General features: G+C 38.4%; 1 protein-coding gene across 1 annotated transcript in view; it reads right to left on the bottom strand.

Annotated features, from left to right (window-relative positions):
• The window catches only part of SPAM1 (sperm adhesion molecule 1), a 34491-nt gene extending 33206 nt beyond the window's left edge, over nt 1-1285 (bottom strand). The window contains exon 1 of the mRNA XM_045387985.2: nt 1135-1285. The gene's annotated coding sequence lies outside the window, so the exon portion shown is untranslated. The remainder of the gene's footprint in view (nt 1-1134) is intronic.
• Nucleotides 1286-14534: the final 13249 nt, after the last annotated feature.

The raw sequence follows: 14534 nt of genomic DNA, 5'->3' as shown, positions 1-14534 counted from the left end.
CTTTTCATCAACAGATATCCTATACTATATTTCTTGTAAACAAGAAAGTATCAGAGACAGGTCTCAATCAATTTAGAAGGTTATTTTGCCAAAGTTAAGCATATGCCCAGAAGAAATAAACATGGAATCACAGAAACAGTCTGTGGTCCATGCCTTTTTCCAAAAATGAATTTGAGGGCCTCAGTATTTAAAGGGGAAAGGCAGGCCATTGTGGAAAAAAGGAGGGTATGATAATCCACATGTTGCAAGGGAAAAGAAATAGGTAGGGAATAGTCAATTACGTATTCATCCAGCGCTCAGTAAATCTGCACTTTACATAAGATAAGGTGAACACAGAGTAACTACCTATGGAGTTATTTAACATTTTATCTCTAACTATCTGCTTAGGAACAAAAGAAAAGGCAGTTTCTTGCGCAACTCACATTTCAGTTTAATTTTTTTTTTCCTTTTGGCATGGTGAATTGGGGTCCTGAGTTTTTATTTTCCTCCCGCATTCTCAAGTCAATTAGACTCTATGGCATCAGGCATGTTCCCATTCCTGCACGAAGTAGTCACAACTGGTACCTTAGTTGGCAAATTCAGTATTCTTATATTAGGTTCCCTTCTTTACCTCCACATTCCCCATTCCCCCATTCTGTGTCCATTCTTTTATGACTTAATAAGACTCCGCACCTCTCAACACAGTAGCAGACCACCTGTACACAGGCCCTATTAACCAATTCCTCTATTGTAACACCTTTTTTTTTTTTTTTGAGACAGAGTCTCATTCTGTAACCAAGGCCGGAGGGCAGTGGCGCAATCTCGGCTCACTGCAACCTCTGTCTCCCAGGTTCAAGTGACACCATGATAGTGGTAAAGAAATTAACAACTGAGGTTATTCCTCATCTTGGCATTTCTTTATAGATTGAATCAGACCAAGAAACTCATTTTTTAGTAGAAATAAACAACTCACTCCCCAAATCTCTGGATCACTCATTAAAATTTCTTACTTCATACCATCCTCAATCATCAGGGCAGGGGAACATAAAAATCTAGACATAAAAAGAACTTATAGGAAAAAATCCATTAAACCATCTCTTTCAACCAGGAGATCAGGTATACATCAAGATTTTTAGAAAAAGTGTGTACTATTACCTTATTAGGAAGGACTTTATGAAGTACTGCTAACCACCTACACTGCTATCACACTGTCTGAATTCATGTGAGCCACATCAAGGTAGAGCCAGTCATCACTCTCAGGACAACTGAAAGACCATCCCTACAGGTGACCTCATAGTAAGGATTTCAGAGTCAAGGCTCTAGAAGCAAGATGACACCACAAAGCAAACAGCTTTCCTCAAGATCACAGATCAAAAAACTTTGCTTTCATCTATTTTCCCCCTTTAAGTTTCTCTCCTTCCTGGTGTGTGGGGGGAGTAAAGGGAGGATCTTTTTAAACAAAACCTCCCATTTATTGAGAAGCTCACTGGAGATTACTTGTCTCAATCTATCCTATTCTCTCTCTGATCCTCCACTATGGGCTTTCTTTCAAATGCTGCCTCTTTCATATTAACCTCATTCTTTTCTTTATAGGTTTCACACAAACCTGACACCACCCTTGCATGAGTTTCTCAAACCTTGGTCATGTCAACTAAACAATATAATTGTTGCTTATGTCAACATCTGTATAGCATGAACAAACCTGAATTAGTTTTTATTCCTGTCCATGGGGTACCAGGTAGACCAACTATGGAAGATAAATTAATGAAAGAGTATGGTATCCATGGCCAGAAAAACAATGTCACTCTACTTTTACTTCTGATGAGTTCATCGGGCAAGGAAAAACCTCTGTGCATGCTCAACAATTGTCCCTTGCTCAAGTAAAGATGTTGGGGAAAAAAAAAAAAACTTTCCAATTAAAAACAAATATGGTACTGATCTCTTTCCAAGTAACAAGCCAAGACAATATTGCAATCAAACCCTGTAGTTTGACTCCATACACCACATCCTCAAACCCTTCATGGAGGTCATAATGAGGCAGGAGAATAGGGTCGGGAGACAAGAAGCCTGAGGACAAACTGTGGCTGACTTCTTGGAATTAGACCAAAAGGAAAACTCCACCTCTCCATGCCCAAGTGAAAAGGGGCCAGAGTTCCTGCCCTCTACAAAACCCTCCTCCCCTACGTCACAAATGAGAATTGCCTCTGATTGGTTGTGGGCCAACCTCCACTTCAGCCTCTGATTGGTCTCAAACCAAGCCTCCACTTCAGTCTCTGATTGGTCACAGGCCAATCCTTCATTTGCATAGGGTATAAACAATTGGAGGCCTCTAAAGGGTACTTAGGGGTGTTACCAAATTCTTTTAGTTTAATTTGAAACCCTGAAGAACATTGCAATGAGGCTCTTGAACCACTTGCTCAAGCTTGCTCCTGCTCTGTGGAGGCTACTTTCACTTCAATAAATCTGTGCTTTTGTTGCTTCGTTCTTTTGTTGCTTTGTTTGCACGTTTTGTTCAATTCTTTGTTCAACACTCCAAGAACCTGGAAAACTCACAGTCAAGACTTTCCATCTGGTAACAATAAGTGATTCTAGAACTACCTTTTATAGCACAAAGTTTTGCCAAATCACCAAATGTGTTGGCTGGTTCATAGGCCACTCTTGCACAACCTGGGTGGGGTAGCTCAGCTGCTCTCCTGATTAGGCTCCTTAACACCAGAAATTGTATATAAATAGATCAAAAATCTGGATTAACTTGGTCAGGTGACAAAATCAAGCCTTTTAGCTGTCAAAGCCAGATTGCAGGTCTCCTATGTCAAATATTTCACGACATTTTCTGCTTTTACAAACTGACAGAGGCACATGAAAATGAAGGTGTGGAGACATCAATATGACCAATAACAACAGTTGTGGAACATACTAGATCTGGAGAATTACAGGATCCACTTTTTGTTCATGAACAACACTGATCATTTTATCTTGTGTGGTTGATGAAAATGCTGCCTCTTTGTGAATCAGTTGGTACAAATATTGTCTGATTTATACCTTTGAACAAAAAAGATTAATATTCTCCATAAGACAATGAGGCTCAACCATTTTATTAGACTGACCAATTCCCACAGTTGGGAGATTGGTTTAATGGAATATGAAGAAATGTGCTTAAGTTTGCACTTTTCTGGTTATTTATTCTCATTCTAAGCTGTATATTCTTCTTTTGAAGATCTATCACTCAGCAACTAAACTGATTCTTCTCTCCATAGCCATTAATTCAGATTTTATTATGAGAAACTTATGGTAAAGTTTCAGATGGGGGAAATGAAGGAATTCAGAACATGCTACCCCAAAATATGCTACTTTGGTATGGGGATTATGTTTATTATTTTATTTTATTTTATTTTTTGAGACAAAGTATCACTTTGTTGCCCAGGCTGGAGTGCAGTTGTGCAATCTTGGCTCACCACAATCTCCACATCCTGGATTCAAGTGATTCTCCTGCCTCAACTTCCCAGGTAGCTGGGATTGCAGGCACGCGCCACTGCACCCAGCTAATTTTTGTATTTTTAGTAGAGACGGGGTTTCGCCATGTTGGCCAGGCTTGTTTTGAACTCCTGACCTCAGGTGATCCACCTTCCTCGGCCTCCCAAAGTGCTGTGATTACACACGTGAGCCACTGTGCCCAGCCCGGCATGTTGATTTTTTTGGGTTGAAGGTGATTGAGCAACAGCAGAGGCAAGAAGGGCTCTCTGACTTACCTCTTTCTGCCTCAGGTATGACAGAAAATTTTCCATGTGAAAGAGGCGCTCCCTGTTTCAGGAAGAGAACATTCTTATCACTGGAGACTGGGGGTCAATACTGAAATGGATCAGAACAAACAAAACTACTAAAATATTCCTTATCTTCCATTAGATTTTCCTGTGTATTTTCTGCCGCTTTCCCACAAATTACTGCCTCTAGAAGCTTAAACTCTTTTCCTTTGTTTTATCATTTCCCCACAATTTAGCATTCTTTGTTTAAAAAGTATATAAGCTCTTGGCCTGAGTTGCTTCTTTGGCTCTTCATTTTTCTTATAAAGGCTTATGTGTGCAGTAAAAATATTAAATATAACGTATATGCTTTTATTTTCTTAATCTGTCTTTTGTCAACTCATTTCATGGACCCCAGCCCCAGAACTTAGAGAGTAATTTTTTGTCTTTATACCTGGCCAAAAGAAGGTATTCCATAAATGTAAGTTGTTCCTGTTATTATTATTAATAATATTGTCCCTTGTGACCATCCACTCCTGTATGAAAGGCAGTAAAAAGTATCAAAAAAGAAGGGCCATGGCCAGGACCATTTAATAATTCACAGACCTGCTAACATTAAAACTTTTCTAAGAAGTTAAGAGACAAAAAGTAACCAAAATATGTGAACTATGAAGGAATTTTTCTGGTGGAAATGAAGTACTCAACAAATTTATACTGCACTGGAGCCAGATCTGATGATGGTGCTGTGCCTCCATGATGGTGAGTATCACTACATATGTGCTTCTGAGAAGGAACCTACTCAAGGAAGTCTTCATGGATCATGATTCTATCAGCATGTCAGATTAACCCAAGCCTTAGTGTACATTGCATTATTTTGACTACCTCTTTGCAACTTTGTAAGGGAGTCAACTAAAAATACTCTCTGTTTAAACTCAGACTTCAAGCTTCCTTCCCTCAACCCAGTTGAAATATTTTTCTGACTTATAAAGTGTGATTTATCTGGAAAGTTTTCAGTCTTTTAAACTGAATTAATGGAATAAGTACATAACATTTAAGTAAGTGACATTTAAAACAAGTAGTGGCAAAGCACATTATTAATATAGAATCCAGATATTTTTGCAGTTTTTGGTAGTTATACATTAGTCTGACCAAACAGGCTGGTTGTACTTTCATTGCACAAAATGGGAGGAAGAACAGTTACCAAAAATCAAACGAGCAATAGTTAACAAGATTATTTCTCAGTACCAAACTCATACCAACTTACTTTAGCTATTAGCATGTTTGTTACATCTATAAGTTACGAGCAACATTAATAACAAGTATTGCTTTTATTGCTATTATTAAATAATAGATCTAACATATAACATATGTCACAAAATGTATGGCGCATGCCCTCCAAAAAGAAAATTAACTGCAACTTCAGCTTTTTAATGACATTACAAAGATGTATTAATATTTGTAGTTCTCTCTGTCCCCCTACACCATCCCATGATAACCTAAGCATATTAACACTTATGAATGAGAAGACCAGACAATTGTGTTTGCCTCCTCACCAAGAACAGAGGAAAATAGGAGTGCTCTATGATTCTCACCTGAGACAAGAGAAACAGGAACTCAATGCTAAAGCAACAGGCGACTGAGCATCTGAGTAGTTGATGACAAGGTAGCAGTGTCCCTGATACACATCAACTAGGACAAGGCACAGAAAAAGAAGGAACTTTGAGGGAAGTCAGCTATAAACAATACCCAATAAGGCCAGGCCTGGTGGTGGCTCACGCCTGTAATCCCACTACTTTGGGAGGCTGAGGCAGGAGGATCACTTGAGGTCAATAGTTCAAGAACAGTCTGGCCAACATGATGAAACCCCGTCTCCACTACAAATACAAAAATTAGACAGGCATGGTGGCACATGCCTGTAATCTCAGCTACTCAGGAAGCTGAGACAGGAGAATCTCTGGAACCCAGCAGGTGGAGGCTGCAGTGAGCCGAGATCACACCACTGCGCTCCAGCCCGGGCAAAAGTGCAAGACTGTGTCTTAAAAAACAAATGAACAAACAAAAACAACTCAAGAATATTTATTAGAATTGGGGGCTGTTCCACTTCAGAATTTTTGAAGAGTTTGGACCAAACATGAGGTTGGGAGATGGAGACAAGTTCTTTATAAAATCTACTCTTTTGCTTAAAAACAACACAAAAGAACCAGAGCAAATAGCAAAATAACTTTAGAGGGCTAAACAGAAACTTCAAAAGGCACATGCTCAGTTGTAAAGATAATTACAGAGTAGTGAGTCTCCCAAGGTTGCATGTAATTAGTACTTTAGCTACTTAATGAATGTTTATGGTTGACAAAAAATATTGTTGTTATTCACTTGTGTGTGGCTTATTTGCTCTTAACATGCAATAGCTACGATTTCAAAAATCTAAGCTGCAAGTAACATTTATTGATGGACTAAACTGTTTTAATGAAAGGTGATATTTGTTATAATTTTAAATGTTAAAATAAAAACAGCAACTCTTGCATTAAAATTTCATTGAGACAGGTTAACATTAAAGCAATTTCTACCAAATCTCTAAAATCAGCCAATCAACAACTGATTTTGAAGTCATCTACCAATTTTCCGTAGTTAAGTAATTAATTATTACATTTAAACATTGCAGCAACACTCTGGGGTAAGAATTATCATCCTCATTTGTGAAATGAGAAAATAAGCATTAGAAAAAATTTGATAACTTGTCCACCAGTCCAAAGCTACAAAAACCAGTTCTAGCTAATTCTAAGGTTGCTCTTTACCTTGTCCTCTAGTGGACAAATTACCATCTTATAAAGATAAAAATATTAAGCAAACACAGACATTTTCTAGAAAAGGGAGAAAATATTTTAATTGTCTGATACAGTATGTAGATAATGGAAATCTTTCTGCTTGTATAATTAGCCATCATATTTTGCTGATAGAATCAACCTCACTTTTTTAAAAAAGGAATTAGAACTCACAGTCTAAATATCTTCAAAGTTAAACATTTAGTTGTATCCCAGTATAGTACTCTTTTCTCGAAACCAGTGATTGAGATAACTTTAACAAAACGATTGCCTCATTTCTTAATTTTTTTCACTCAACCATTGTTTTTTGTTCATTTACTCCAAATAATTAGAAGTGTCAGTCTGGCAATTATGTTTCATGTTTTGACTTAACTCAATTTTGATCAGGAAAATGGAAGTGCTGTACTCATATTTACTAACTTCTCACATCATGGGATGGAAGAACTTAGAAGTCCTTTAAACTAAGAAACAAACATTTTACCTAAGTTAAAGATGAGTTTGAATTATTTATGAGATCTTTCATCATCTGGTTATAGTACCTTCTAACCTGGCCAAGTGATTAACTGAAGGTCAGACTTATTATACAACTTCCTCAGAAAAACACAATGAAGAGTGGGTGACGTCTTCCTCCACTCATACTGGCTTACAAATTGTTGTGATATAAAGCACAAATGAGGGTGCCGGGCGTGGTGGCTCACACCTGTAATTCCAGCACTTTGGGAGGCCAAGGCGGGCAGATCACAAGGTCAGGAGTTTGAGACCAGCCTGGCCAACATGGTGAAACCCTGTCTCTACTGAAAAAACAAAAAATTAGCCAGGCATGGTGGTGCATGCCTGTAATCCCAGCTACTCAGGAAGTTGACGCAGGTGAATTGCTTGTACCCTGGAGGCAGAGGTTGGGGAGATCGCACCATCGCACTCCAGCCTGGGCGACAGAGCAAGACTCCGTCTCGAAAAGCAAGACTCCGTCTCAAAAAAAAAAAAAAAAAAAAAAAAAAAAAAAAAAAAAAAGCACAAATGAGGAACCAGGACAAAGGGCACCAGCTTTGATCTAGCTCAAGTCCTAAATCTAAAGAGAGAGTTGAATAGTCACCACCATTTTTACTTTTCTTTCTTTCCTTCCCTCTCTTATTTTTCTCTCTCACTCTACATATATCAACACATTTAATTCTAATACTACTCCATCAGGTAGGCACACTTATTATCCCCATTTAACAGATACCACTCAACTTTTTACCCCCAGACAAAGCAAGTTTCGGTCTCATCCCTTGGATTCAGATTTCAGAGCCATATCTACTCCATTGGCAAAGCCCTAGAGAGCCTTAGTTCAGCAGTTCCAGTGAGGAAAATAAACCAGTGGAGATGAGGCCACGTGAGTTCTTCAGTTCAAGACACGTGTTCCATCAAAATGCTGGCTTGAGAGATGTTTCTGGTCATCTTCAAAGATACAACGTTTCAGAATCTAAGGGAGAGAAAATTCTAGAAAGCTCCACAAGGGTTGTGGCTGGAACCAAGGACCCATACCATAGGTTTGGCTAAAACCAATCTGTGCCCAGGACCCTCAGTCTCCTGTGGTGTTGCGGTCCATAGTCATGGGCAGCCCCGGCCGCCCCTCAGAAATGGAAAACGGTGTTACCAGAAGGAACGGAGGTTGTTACCCACCTCAACTCTACCCCCTTCTATATTCCTAATGGCAACATTGGGTATATCCATTATTTTTGTCATATGTCCATTTAAATCTTCTGCTACCTTCATCGCCTCCCTTCCTCATCCAGCAATAATGCCGTGGGCTTCCCATCGTCCCTCGTGCGCCTGCGCCGCGGGGTTTGCCGGTATCCTGGTTGCAGCTGCAACCTGCTGCTTCTCAGTGCTCGGACTGCACTGATGCCTTCAGTTCTGCTCTGTGTTTTCACTTCTCTGTTTTTTCGCTTCTCTATACTACACTTGCAAGTACTCTGCCTGCTTTGATTTTGATTCTGGTTTCGCCTCTGTGCTTAAGAATCTTAATTTTAGGAATCCTCTTGACTATAATCTCTACAACCTACGTAAGGCTCTTCACTCTATAGCCAAGGTCTAGCATCCATCCATTAAATTAAGTTGATTAATTAAATTACTTGTTAGCAATTAATTAAATTCTACCAAATTATTTGATCTTTCCTGGCCCAAAACCGCAGTTAAAATGTACTTCTCTTTTGCTCCAGTTCCTTAGCTAATTTACTTCTATGAGGATTGTCATGCTGTAATAGCTTATATTACATATTTATACTTATATAAGCATATAAATATATTTATGTTATATATTACCATGATCATGTTAGTGCATTTTAATAGACTGTCTCTGTTTTCATTGATTGCCTAAGTGAGAATGTCAGACATTTTTAGGGTCATGGAGCATCTCAAATTATGCCATAGGTGCCACCTACTTAATTTATTGATGTGGCAATTTAACAAATGTTAATGGAGCATTAATTCCATGCCAAGCCCTGGGCTTGAAGGATACTGTAATAAGCCACACGGAGCTAGTCCTGTTCTCATAGAGCCTGTGTTCTAGTGGGAGGACACAGAAAACAAGTAATAAACAATTTCAGGGTGACAGCTGATATTGCAGAATTCGTTTTAATGACAAAGAAAGCAATTAGGGTTGAAAAGGTATATAATGTCCATTTTATAGCTTAATAGATGATGCTGACTCTTAAAGAGATTGCATCCAGTTAGCACTTCCTTCAAAAATTGAGTACTTACTTTCCTACACTCAAGCAAACACTGTATTACAATACTTTGTAAAGTCTCTGTCAACCTGAGTAATGTAAAAATGGTATCTCATTGTCAATTTAATCATAATTTATTTTCAGAAAATTTGAATCATTCATATTGTCTTTGCTGGTTTTCGGTCATTTTGAATTGGTTGCTTAAGAGCTCTTTACGTAATAGAAGAAATTAGTACTTTGTTACAGGTTCCAAACGTGTTTTTCTAGTTTATATTTTGATTTGCCCATGATATCATTTTCATGCAAAAGTCAACCTCCTTTATTTTTTATATACAATTTGTTTCTAAATATTTGGAGAGTGAATTGGACTTAGGTCAGTTTCCCCAAGAGCAGATCCTTTTATGAGATTTCATGTGCAAATGATTTATTAAGAAAGTTTTCTCAGGAAAAAACTCAAGAGAATGAGAAAAATAGGACAGAGAAGGAGATGAAGACAAGAAAATGTATAATTGTATGTAAAGGCCTTCAGAAGGCAGCTTTAACTTCATCATTCAGGGGATCCAATTAAGGGCTGCAGGAGGCAAAACCACACTGAATGGGAGGGAGGGAGAAAGGGAAGCACCCCGAACCTGGGGAAAGGAATTTACAACAAGCAATAAAAGGGGACTTCGGGGATCTGCCTGGGCACTAAAGTGTCCCTTAATGAGGGGTGGGACAAGCGTCAATGTAAGGAAAGAATAGGGAAGTTTAAACTTAGCATTTGATTTTAATGTGGAAATCTCTTCCTATTTGTTTGGGCTTTATTATTAAACTAAGTAGAAGAAGGAATCCACCCAGTCAGGAAAATTTAGTCTACCCTAACCTAGTCACTCATGATTAGTCATGTATAATTATTTCCTTCTCTCCCTCAACTCTTTCTGGGTATTCATAGTCAGGCCTGAGGGTACCAAAGTCATTGAGAAAGTCAGTTTTCAGTAAGTTGAAGGCCAAGTCAGTAACTGTAGATGTAGATCTTGGGGACCTGTGAAAAGAGGTAACGGATTGAAAAGATCCGTTTTTGGTTAAGGAACACAGAATGTAGTCTTGCACTATTAATAATAAAGGCTATCCTTGCCCTATTTCTGGTGTAACTAGAAAATAATCCCTGATACTGACTTTTTAGCATCTCAGAGTATTATCTTCTTGGAGAATACACAGGTTCCACTAAATATATTTTTAATTTTACTTCTTTCTTAATCTTCTTGTGAAGTAAAATTTTTATCTTGTAAGGTAAATATCATGCTGAAAAAAATCAATTCAATACATGTTTGCTAACACTTGAAGAAACAGTTTGCACAGGCTGTGGGTTTCTAAAGTCTTCCATGAAGGGTACATGGAGCTTATCTGGTCTGGTACTAGGGCAACTAGAAGTAGTAATTGCTATGGCACTGTGGCTTCTATCAGCAGCATAAACACGTCAGGTTACCAATGTCCAATGATGAAGGGTCCTTTAGTATGAAAGGTAGCTTAGCTCAGTGACTTTTGGATTGTTGCTTTTCTTAACTGAAGCTTATGTATGTTCATGTGACTTTCATCAGGCCTTCTCATGGGAAGTTTTAAGAAACGACTTGGTAAATGCCATTATCTTTCTAAGGTAGTGTAGTTACCTTGAAATTGTTGTCCCCTAGGTTTGAAAAACGTAAATCAAACATAAGGCATATGGCTGAACTATGTGTTCACATCAGTTGGAGATTACCACGAAATGTTCCCTGACATCGTATATGTCAGACACTTTTAAAAGTCCATGCTGGCCGGGCGCGGTGACTCACGCCTGTAATCCCAGCACTTTGGGAGGCCGAAGCAGGTGCATCACCTGAGGTCAGGAGTACAAGACCAGCCTGACCAACATGGGGAAATCCCGTCTCTACTAAAAATACAAAATTAGCCGGGGTGGTGGCGCATGGCTGTAATCCCAAATCCCAGCTACTTGGGAGGCTGAGGCAGGAGAATTGCTTGAACCTGGGAGGCAGAGGTTGCAGTGAGCCAAGATCGCGCCGTTGTACTACAGCCTGGGCAAAAAGAGCAAAACTCCGTCTCAAAAAGAAAAAAGGAAAAAAAAAAAGTCCATGCCAAGTCTCTATTACTTTCTGATAAATCACAACTTAGTAAATAATATACTTGTGGCTGGCACCAGAAAGCTAAAAAATATTTTCTGGTCACTAGTTCTAGTTCACCAGTGCTTATCACTTCATTTGAATTCAACAAATATCTAGATGACACTGGATAGGAACATACTGGCAGAAGAATGGCATAATTGATTACATAATTATATGCAAAAATGTTATTATAAAACAGACATTGGTAGACTGATGTTCTAACATTTGAATTGTCCGAAGGTAATATTCTAAGACTATATATTTCTATGTGTAATTGTCATGGGACTGTTCTATATTTTCTTTCAGGGATGTCAAATATATTAAAAAAACAAAATGAACTATCACATCATATCTGATTATTTAACTTTAATAATAAAAATACAATCATGTAAAACTTTACATAAAAACAACACGACCTACCATGGATTTTCCCTTCCGATTCCTTTTTTTTTTTTTCTTTTGAGGCAGAATCTTGCTCTGTCACCCAGGCTGGAGTGCAGCGGCACGATCTCGGCTCACTACAACCTCCGCCTCCCGGGTTCAAGCAATTCTCTTGCCTCAGCCTCCTGAGTAGCTGGGATTACAGGTGCACACCACCACACTGGCTAATAATTGTATTTTTAGCAGAGATGGGGTTTCACCATATTGGTCAGGCTGGTCTCAAACTCCTGACCTTGTGATCCACCCGCCTCAGCCTCCCAAATGCTGGGATTACAGGCGTGAGCCACCGTGTCTAGCCCATTCCCTTCCATTTCCTATAAATCAGTTCCTAAACTTACATTAAAAAACAATTAAATCACCCTTTCACCTCTGCTCACATAATATTTCACTCATACTTCTTTTATAGAACTTGTCGTAATAATCTATTTTGAATTACCTGTCTTTTTACATGATGATAGAATCCTTTAGAGAAGAGATGAAATCTTATTAATCTTTGTAACCTTCACAGTACTAAATATATTCCACATAGTCAATTCTTCACAATATTTGTTGAATTAAACTGATTAGTCTTCTATTACATTAAACAAATATTTATTAGAGCTTTGGTTAAGTGTAACTCTTTGGGCAGTGGGAGGCAAACAAGATGAATGACATTCTCCGCATACTTGAGTACTGCTGGGTTCTTAGAACACATATAAAAAATAGAGAACAAGACAAAATTGGATTTTTAAATAAAACTATAAAATAAAATTAAGCAATATGCTAAATAAACCCCCGATTAAAGATATGGCATACAAATCAAACAGTGAATAAACGTTTGAAGGAAAAAAAATAGCAATTTTGATTTCAACAGAGATGGAAGTGGTGTTGGGGATTAGGAAGGGGTAGTCCTGGGAAACTTTTTATTGGAGTCCAGGAAAATAGTGTAGTATTTGAATAGTGAAACATAAGGCTGGAAAGATAGCTGGAATCAAATTGTGGAGGCTTTGGACAATAAGATAAAGAGTTTTTCCTTTATCTAGCATGCAAGTGGCATTATAAACCAAAAAATCACGCTGAATGAAATTAACCTTTAGGGAAACTAATTTGATATCAGTATGTAGTATCTCTGGTACGATCAAGAGCCAACCCACTCCAACAACCTGGGGTTCTTATCCCTCAAAGAGGAAGTGACAGGATTTTTAAAAACGACAACCGCAAATAATAGAGTAGAAACTCATTTTTATTTCATACATTAAGAGACATTCACTGTTACTGACTGAAATCATAAGGAGAGTTTTGAATTATAAAAATCAAATGCTGATAAAGACAGTGACTAAAAATTGAAAACAGCGAAGAAATAATGGGATCTGAAACAGAAAGGAAAAATAGAAAGCCTGCCTCAGCTTTTTATAAAAAGAAGCCACATTGTACTTCTCAGAAGGTGGATCCTCATTTCATGAATGAAATGCTAATGACAAGAAATCCTAAATGACATAATAGAGACAGCCAAATAGTAAAAGATCTGTCTATAAAACAGTAAAAGTTGTCATCTATAATGACTCCAAGGAGCTACTAAATCTTACTGTTGTGTTAGTTTTTTTCTGTCAATGTCAAAATGTTTTGCATTAAGTTTATTTTTTCATATTATAATATTTGTGATGTGGTTAACCATGGGTAATATTCCAGCTAGGAGCAGGCTGTGAGGTAATTTATCAAACTAAATAGCTAAACTCAATCTGAGCGTTATCATGATTCTGGACTGCATTAATAAAGCCTATTTTTGGTGAATTGGGATCTCAGTCTAACAACTCCTCTAGTCCTCTGCCCACCCCCTACAAAAAGGTGTCTTTAGTCTGGCATTACATTTCCACTTGGATGGGCTTCAGCAGGATCTATTAATACCCTTACATTACATGCATAGCTGTGCGTTTTTCTAGGAAGAGTGTGTCGTATGTTAGATATGTCTGGCAGAAGAATAGTTAAGAATTCTTGACGTAGAATTAAGCTGGAAGAGAGAGACATCTCACAGCCAGCTCCAGTGTTAGATTACTTTAGGAAAAAATGATTTCCCTTGTATTCTTGCATTGCTTTTGAACTTCACTCCCGAACAGACTTGTTTTTCTGAAAAATAAAATACCCTGGGCTGGGCATGGTGGTTCATGCCTGTAAATCCCAGCACTTTTTGAGGCTGAGGCAGGAGGATTTCTTTAGCCCAGAAATTTGAGGCCAGCCTGGGTCACATGGCAAGACCTGATGTCTACTAAAAGTAAATAAAATTAGTTGGGGATGGATTGTGGCAGGTGCCTGTGGTCCCAGCTACTTGGGAGGCTGAGATGGGAGGATGGCTTGAATTCAGGAGGTTGAAGCTATAGTGAACTGTAATTGTGCCACTCTGCTTTAGCCTGGGTGACAGAGGAGATTCTATCAAGGACTGGGACATTGCTGTAAAGATACCTGAAAATGTGGAAGTGACTTTAGAACTCGGTAACAGGCAGAGGTTCGAACAGTGTGGAGGGCTCAGAAGAAGATAGGGAGATGAGGGGACGTTTAGAACCTCCTAGAGATTTGTTGAATGGTTTTGACCAAAATACTGATAGTGATATGAACAGTAAAGCCCAGGCTGAGGAATTCTCACATGGAAATGAGGAACTTATTGGGAACTGGAGCAAAGATTACTTTTGTTACATGTTAGCAGAGAACATGGTGACATTGTACCCCTGCCATAGGGAT

This window comes from Macaca fascicularis, chromosome 3, assembly GCF_037993035.2.
Source record: "Macaca fascicularis isolate 582-1 chromosome 3, T2T-MFA8v1.1".
Taxonomy (NCBI): Eukaryota; Metazoa; Chordata; class Mammalia; order Primates; family Cercopithecidae; genus Macaca; species Macaca fascicularis.
The sequence above is the reverse complement of the archived record's forward strand: the minus strand, read 5'-3'. Positions and strand labels throughout refer to the sequence as shown.